General features: G+C 44.8%; 2 non-coding genes across 2 annotated transcripts; one reads left to right on the top strand and one right to left on the bottom strand.

The window, feature by feature from the left end:
• Positions 1 to 2,091: 2,091 nt before the first annotated feature.
• On the bottom strand, positions 2,092 to 2,163 carry trnad-guc (transfer RNA aspartic acid (anticodon GUC)). Its single transcript has one exon. It is a non-coding gene; the product is annotated as a tRNA-Asp (tRNA).
• A 5,173-nt stretch (positions 2,164 to 7,336) lies between these two features.
• Positions 7,337 to 7,408, top strand: trnae-cuc (transfer RNA glutamic acid (anticodon CUC)). Its single transcript has one exon. It is a non-coding gene; the product is annotated as a tRNA-Glu (tRNA).
• The last annotated feature ends 1,397 nt before the right edge of the window (positions 7,409 to 8,805 follow it).

Raw genomic sequence — 8,805 nt, 5'->3', positions numbered from 1 at the left:
TTACATCGAATGGAAGAGTAACAGTGAAACAAGATTAACGAGAGAGCAGAAACACAACATAATCCTGCTGAGAAATATGTTTTTGTTCCGGGCGTGAATAACACAAGAGTTGCTTTGGTGCTACCTTTAGCATGACGCGGTGGCCGAGTGGTGAAGACGATATAACTGCTCCTCTACTATGCTCTATACAACTGGGTTTGAATCCCATCTTCGTTGGTGATGATTTTGCTCTGCCTCCGCATTGAGGGTGAACTGATTATTCGTTCAGTTAATGTGTCGAGGTTCACGGAAACAAGATGAAGTTTGGACCAACAGGCTTGAGGGGTGAATCGACCAGCAACATTCCATATTCCCATATTTCTAATCCAATGAAAAACTCAAGCTGACAATCGATTCAAATCAGGATACCAGCTTGAGGCAGGAGTTTGCCTCCATGAAAACATGTGGTTTCAGAAGCTCAAAAGAAGATGCCAGTTTCATTTGCATGACTTGTGGCAGATTTTGTCTTTCCCGAATCGGCTGTAGTAGCACCATTGATCATGCGAAAATGCCCATTTGTGTCAGGAGGATAAGCACGGTAAAAATGCTAATTCGGGTTCGATTCCCGGTTAAGAAAGTTATTTTTCCTTCCCAAAACAACTGATGAGATCACATCGGTCTCTGGCGGAGAATTCTTTTTTATCACTTATTTCTTTCACGAATAGCAGTGATTACTAGAACCACGGAATCTCTGCAGCGCAAAATCAAACCATTTGTCCCATCGAGTAAGGACGGAACTTTCATCATTTCACCATCTTGCTCTGCACTACCACTGACCGAGCCCAATAACATCGACGCTGGTACGTGGGACACTTCGCAGTTTTGCCTGACATCCCATATACTCTTGGTAACTTTGAAAACATTTGAAATATTGTACAATAGAGTGCTTGTCGTGAAATAAATAAGTGATGAAAAAAATTCTCCGCCAGACCCCGATGTTGTTGTTCTGGGAATGAAAAGTTGTTTCCGAGACTGGGAATCAAACCAGAGCTGTGGCGGTAAAAACGTCGAATCATAGAAACCCTACAGTGCAGAAGAGGGCCATTCGGCCCATCGAGTCTGCACCGACCACAATCCCACCCAGGCCCTACCCCCACATATTTTACCCGCTAATGTACGCATCTCAGGGGCAATTTTTAACCTGGCCAATCAACCTAACCCGCACATCTTTGGACTGTGGGAGGAAACCGGAGCATCTGGAGGAAACCCACGCAGACACGAGGAGAATGTGCAAACTCCACACAGGCAGTGACCCGAGCCGGGAATCGAACCCGGGACACTGGAGCTGTGAAGCACCAGTGCTAACCACTGTGCTACCGTCCCAACCACGGAACCATCAGGGTGTACATGACAACAGAGGCATCACCAGGAAGGAGTGCTACCTTCTAGTCGGTGAACACTTCAGCTGTCAAGGGCATTCAGCCTCTGATCTTCGGGTCAGCTATCTGCAAGGTGGCCTTCAAGACACACGACAACGCAGAATCGCCGAGCAGAAACTGACAGGCAAGTTCTGCATGCATGAGGAAGGCCTCAACCAGGATCTTGGGTTCAGTTCACATGACACATAACCCCCAACATACTTTCTGGGTTTACAAAATCCTACTAATTGTCCTGACTTACGACAATTCACACCTCTTTAACTTATGTTTATCCCTCCCTCCAGTCGAACTGTCTGTACCTTTAAAGACTTGATTCTTTGTAAAGACTCGTATTCGAACTATTGTTCACATTCCAAATTGAAATTACCTTGCAATTGTGTTTTTGCCTGTCGATGCCCGGTTTGTGAACCAACCTCCACTCACCTGATGAAGGAGCAGCGCACCAAGCGCTCGTGATTTCAAATAAACTTGTTGAACTTTAACCTGGTGTTGTGAGACTTCTTACTGTGTCCACCCCACCCAAACATTGGCATCGCCACATCAAAGGTGAGCCAAAATGCTGAGGAATCGAACGAGCGTTGATGTCAGGTTAGGGTTGATCTCAGGTGAGGGTTTTGTTTTCAATCTTGGAGAACAACACAGGAACAATTTGACAAAATAAAATTGCAAGATGCTCCCCGTCGGGGAATTGAACCCCGGTCTCCCGCGTGACAGGCGGGGATACTAACCACTATACTAACGAGGAAGCGATGCTTGATGCATTGTACACTTGCCACTTACACTTTCAGAGCGGCAACTGAGTTCTGACGAGATCAGTTCTTTTCCCCAATACGGAGTACCATTTAATGCAGCAAACAGCGGGTTTAACCAACAAATAAAGACTTTTGGATTGGCAGGAAAGACAATGAGATGGATGTATGAAAAAGAACAAGAACCAGGTGGAGACAGAAAGGCGCATTTACCGTTCATTTCAAACTGAATGTTCTTTTTAATTTTGGAGGAAAAACGGCGTGTCTTGAAATCTGAACATGCGAGACAATCTCAGCTGGTCTCTCTCCACAGATGATGTCCGACCTGCTGAGATGTTCCAGCATTTTCATTTGTTGTTTCAGATTCCAGCATCGGCAGTATTTTGCTTTTATCTTGTCTGAAACTGCGTTTTTATTTCCAAACCGCTGGAAGTTCCAAAGTGCTTTACAGCTGAGATGCTTTTCTTCAATTATATTGTCTTTTGCATTGCCCGAGGGATAGGTGCAGATTGAGCAAAGACAGACAATATCATTCCCACTCTCACATAATCATGGAAAAATTATTTCTGTGGCTATTATCTTCTCATCAGTTGTTTGATTTCGATTCATTTGATAAAAGCTGCCTCAGTTAAAATCTTATTGGTGCATATCTCGTGAGCCACTGGAAAATGAACCAAGTTTACAAACCGTTTCTGAATTCATGAAGTTGAAGGTTAATTATTCTGTATCTCAGATGATAATTTTAAGAAGCTCAATTGAGGCTCTGCTGTCCATGGTTCGGCCACGGATTCGATAATCAAACAGATTTCCAAGCAGTGTCTGCAACATCGAACCACGTAATCCCTGCAGCGCAAAAGCAAGCCACTCGCCAGAGTCTGATGCGATCTGATCAGTTGTTTCATTTGATTTGATTTGATTTGATTTATTTTTGTCACATGCATTAGCCATACAGTGAAAAATATTGATTCTTGCGCGCTCTACAAACAAAACATACCGTTAATAGAGAAGAAAACGAGAGAGTGCAGAATGTAGTGTTCCAGTCATAGATAGGATGTCGAGAAAGGCCATCTTAATGCAAGGTAAGTCCATTCAAAAGGCTGACAGCAGCAGGGAATAAGCTGTTCGTGAGTCGGTTGGTACGTGACATCTGGCGTTGGTATCGTTTTCTCGACGGAAGAGGGTGGAAGAGAGTACGTCCGGGTTGCGTGGGGTCCTTAATTATGCTGGCTGTTTTGCCGAGGCAGCGGGAAGTGTAGTCAGAGTCAATTGATGAGAGGCTGGTTTGCGTGATGGATTGGGCAACATTCACAACCTTTTGTTGTTCCTTGCAGTGGAGCACAGATCACGATCCACACCAAACTGTGATAGAACAAGAAAGAAAGCTTATTTCGTGAATCTGTAAACGTTGCTAAGAGTCATAGCTGACATGCCAAATTTCCTTTGGGAATGAAATTCCTTTGTTTTGGGAATGGAAAGTAGCTTGCCTGACTCGGAATGGAACACAGGCCACGGTGGTGAAAGCGCCGAATCCTAACCACCAAACCACCGGAAAGTGTTTGCGGCCTCAACGACATCACCAGTTTGCAGTATTGCCTTCCAACAGGGGAACTCTTCCGCAGTCAAGGCCATTCAGCCTCCGATCTTCAGGTCTCTTCAAGACAAACGACAACGCAGAATCGCCGAACAGAAACAGACAGGCAAGTTCCACATGCATGAGGAAGTGCTCAACCGGGATCTTGGGTTCAAGTTACCCGACACATAACTTCCACCATACTCTCTGAGTTTGCAAAATCATTCTAACTGTCCTGACTTGACAGAAGACACACTTCTTTAATCTGTGATTATCCCTCTCTCCACCCTTGCTGTCTGTAGCTTTAACGGCTAGATTACCTGAAAAGACTCGCATTCGAACCATTGTTTTCATTTCAATCTGTAATTCTCGTACTATTGTATTTGCGTCTATTTGTCAACCTCCTTCAACTCATCTGAAGAAGGAGCAGCGCTCCGAAAGCTGGTGATTCCATCTTTAACCTGGTGTTGTGAGACTTCTCACTGTGCCCACCTCAGTCCAACGCCGGCACTTCCACATCAACACTAGTGCGAGCAGATCATCTTTTGAGGACATAGAAAATTGATCAGAATTGTTGGTTGATGTGTTCCATTTTCCATCCTCACTGCTCAGAGCCCTCACCACGCAATCCAGGTGTCACATTAATTTCTATATTTCTTATCTGAAGGCGTTATAATGCTGATAAAGTTGTCTGTCATATTGGGCAGACGTTGTGAAACACCTGTATTCAGTCAAGAAACATTACTTGGATTTCAGTCTTCTATCATTTTAATTCTAAATCTTGCTTTATACTGATTTTTCCATCTCAGCCTCCTGCAATGTTCCAATGATGCTCAATGTAAACTCCAGAAATGGAAACTCATCCCTCAATGAAGCACGTTGCTGCCTTTCAGACTCAGCATCGAGTCAAACAATTTCAGACATTAAACTCAGATCCATTCTGTTCCAATTTTCTTTGCAGGTTTCTATTTTATTCTCTTGTCTACTCTTGTTTTTCTTTCGGGCTGTTCATCATTCTGCCATCCTCACCACATTGTAGACACATATCTGGTTTCTTCCCCTTCCCCTTGAGATTGATGTAGGTAAAAAATACCTCAGACTAGCCGTACATCAAAATGCAGTGTTTATTTTCACAATTGTGGCAGAAGCCAGGTTCCTAACAGCGGAGCCCCAGCCTTTCTCCTCGAACACAAGTAAGAACAGAGTTTTATACAGACCGGTTCCCGCTCTTTATTACATTGCAACTTTCCAAGATATATGTGACTGTTCATTGTTCATTGTGAGATCCTTGCTGCACCGACAGTTTCTTCCCTTGCGTAGTTTGTGCAATCTCCAAGGCCGCGATTGTTTCTGCTCTATCCTGTTCGTCATTCATAGCCTTGAAAAACATCACAGGTTTTGCACAAACAAGTTAAATGATATGTATACAAGGGTATCAGGGTCTGTATAACACTCTATATCTATATGGTGAGGATGAATATCATGAATATATGTGAATCTATGATTATACGGTCACAGAAGGCATACATGTCAACTCCATCATGTTAAAGAAAGTAACAAAAAATGGAATCCATCTGAGCTTATTCGAGCTGGGTTAGCCGCGTTCCTGAATACGATTAGCTGGAGACAGCAGGAATATTTGTTCCTCTTATCTGGTCTGGATGCACGAAAATAATGAATTTTAACAAAAACAATGAATTCTCCAGTACCCCTCACGAATCTCTTAAGTATTACAGAGGTGAGTCTAAATGCTGAAGTGTTCCAAGATTCATTCACCCATTCCCGTCTTCAAGACGTACACCAACAACTCTTTTGTCATTTAATCATTGCTGCACTTCACCTCGTATGGAGACGACAAGCGAACCGTTCAAACTCAATTCAGTGATGAGTGACGAATGAGAATGTATGAACGTTCTGGCAGTAAATGAATATCTCCGCCGTTTTCCTGTAACACTGCACATTTTTCATTTTTTTAATAGCAGTCGAATTCATTTTGAAATGCTTCAATTGAACCTTCCTCCAGTCTCCAGCAGTCCATTCCACACATTAGGCACTCGCTGCGTGAAAAAACGTTTTCACCGTGTTTCTTTTCCTTCCTTTGATAATGATGTTAAATCTCTTCTCTTTCATTCTTCATCATTCCACGAGCAGGAACAGGCCTGTCTTAGATTTTAGAAACGGTTTGGAATCTGGCTTTATTTTCCAGTGGCTGGCAGAGATATGCACGAATATGATGTGAACTGACGCAGCATTTATCAAAAGAATCTATCTCCAACAATTACTGAGATGGTCGTTACTGCATTAAAAAAAATCTTTCCATAACTGTGTGTGATTGGCAATGATAATTTCAATGAATCTGCAACTATACCATGGTCAATACAGAAGAAAATCATTTTTAAAATCTGAGCTGTTCGCACTTTGGGACTTGCAGCGGCTGCGGGGGCGGGGGGTGGGGGCGGGCGTCGGTGGCTGCGGGGGCGGCGGGGGGGGGGTGCGGGGACGGGGCGCGGGGGCTAGTGACAAAAACGAATTCATCGCCAGGAGATAAGAGCAACATACTGCAGATGCTGGAATCAGAAAGAATAAACAAAAATACTGGAAGATATCAGCGGCTCTGACGTGATATGTTGAGAGAGAGCAGCTGAACTTGTCCAGCATGTTCAGATTTGTAGACATTCCATCTTTGATCCAAAAGGAAAACGAACATGCAGGCGGACGTTTCGAACTTCACCTTCTTGATGTTTTCATGCGTCCTTCTCAAACTATTTACTGCTAATGTACAGACCGCATAGTTTCGTTTACACGTTAGTATAGTGGGTAGTATCTCCGCCTGTCACGCGGGAGACCGGGGTTCAATTCCCCGACGGGGAGTTTATCTCAATTTCGGTACGTCACGTTGTCCCTTTGAGATCGCCAATGTTTTAATGTCACAAAAATGACTCTCCAGTCAAAATGCGTACCAAAATGCGATTCTTTCCATGCCTTGGACATTTCTCGTCGCTGCAGATCAATCTTCCTTCAAGTCAACAACTTTTTACTCACCTCTGATGTGGGCATGCCGGCGTTGGATTGGCGGGGTTGCTGTAAGAAGTCTCACGAAAACAGCTTAAAATCCAACAGGGTTTATTTGGAATCACGAGATGTCGGATTGCTGCCCCTCCACCAGGTGAACGGAGGGATGTTCACATCACGGCATCGTCAGGCCAAGAAACAATCGGAAAACAATTACCATTTGGATTGTGAACAATGGTTAGAATGTGAGTCTTTACAGTTTATCCAGTGTTGAAAGGTACAGACAATGCGAGTGAGGAGAGGGATGACAGGATACTGATGTGTGAATTGAGTGATGCGAGTGCAGTTATTAAGATATTGTAAATGCGGGCAGCATGGCGAGGGTTTGGAGTCGTGCGACCTAAAGCCAAGTATGTGGAACTTTCCTGTCAGTTTCTGCTCGGAAATTCTGCGTTGTCATGTGTCATGAAGGTCGCCTTGGTGAACGCTGACCCGAAGATGGGAGGCTGAATGACCGACACTGCTGATTTCTTCCCCGAATAGAAAGTGACACTGCTGCCTGATCATTCCGAGCGCGCTTCGCGTGCTACCTGATGGTCTAGTGGTTAGGATTCCGCGCTCTCACCGCCGCGGCCCGGGTTCGATTCCCGGTCAGGGAATGTTATGTTCATTCCCAGAGCAACTAATCACTCCACATCGGGCTTTGAAAGAGATCTTATTTTTGTAACGCCTGTTTTGCAATAATTCAAATGTTTGTTGAACTACCAACTGTATTTGGGATGTCAAGTCATGCTGATAAGTGGCCCACCTGTCAGCGTCTCCATTATTTACCCGAGCAAAGTTTTGGGATAGAAGGCGGTGGCGAAATGGTGAATCGGCTGCCCTGACGCGAGAGGATAAATTGGCTACCTTTTCCGCTGCAGGCATGATGTGGTTCGACCTTTTAGAAATGTGCGTTATTTTTCGAATCCGTCGCAACACCGTGGAGTTTTAATTGAGCTCCTTAAAATTATCATCGGAAACACAGAATATGTAAACAACGACTTCAAGATTTTAGAACCGGTTTGGAATCTGGCTTCATTTTCCAGTGGCTGGCAGCGATACGCACGAATACGATGTGAACTGAGGCAGCATTTATCAAAAGAAACTATATCAAACAGTTAATAAGTTCATCAACAAAATCTTGACATAATTGTGTGTGATTATCAATGATAATTGCAATGAATCTGCAACTAAACCACGGTCAGTACAGAAAAAATCATTTTAAAAATCTGAGCTGTTCGCACTTTGGGACTTCCAGCGGGTTGGAGGAGGTGCGGGGCGAGGCGGGGCGGGGCGCGGGGGGGGGCTGGTGGGGGGGGGGGGGGGGGGGGGGCGGCGGGGTGGGGGAGCGGCCAGTGGGCGTGGGGAAGGGGGGTGGGGGGGCCGAAGGGGGACAAAAACGAATTTCTCGCCATGAGATAAAAGCAAAATACTGCAGATGCTGGAATCAGAAAGAACAAACAAAAACATTGGAACATATCAGCAGCTCTGACGTGATCTGTTGAGAGAGAGCAGCTGAATTTGTCCCGCATGTTCAGATTTGGAGACATGCCATCTTTGATCGAAAAGGCAAAAGAACATTCACGCGCAACTTTCGATCTCAACCTTCTTGAAGTTTTCATGCGTCCCTCTGAATCTCTTTACTGCTAATCCACAAGACGAAGTCAACTCGGCACAGTTCTGTCGTTCCTCGGCAACAAATGTACAATGCGTACCTGAGCTCAACGCGCCCCCAGGCGCGGAGCATTGTTTCCTCGTTAGTATAGTGGGTGGTATCTCCGCCTGTCACGCGGGAGACCGGGGTTCAATTCCCCGGCGGGGAGTTTATCTCAATTTCGGTACCTCACGTTGTCCGTTTGAGATCGCCAGTGTTTTAATGTCACAAAAATGACTCTCCAGTCAAAATGCTTTCCAAAATGCGATTCTTTCCATGCTTTGGACATTTCCCGTCGCTGCAGATCAATCTTCTTTCAAGTCAACAACTTTTTACTCACCTCTGATGTGGGCATGCCGG

This window comes from Mustelus asterias, unplaced genomic scaffold (assembly GCF_964213995.1).
Source record: "Mustelus asterias unplaced genomic scaffold, sMusAst1.hap1.1 HAP1_SCAFFOLD_74, whole genome shotgun sequence".
In the NCBI taxonomy this organism is placed as follows: domain Eukaryota; kingdom Metazoa; phylum Chordata; class Chondrichthyes; order Carcharhiniformes; family Triakidae; genus Mustelus; species Mustelus asterias.
The sequence above is the reverse complement of the archived record's forward strand: the minus strand, read 5'-3'. Positions and strand labels throughout refer to the sequence as shown.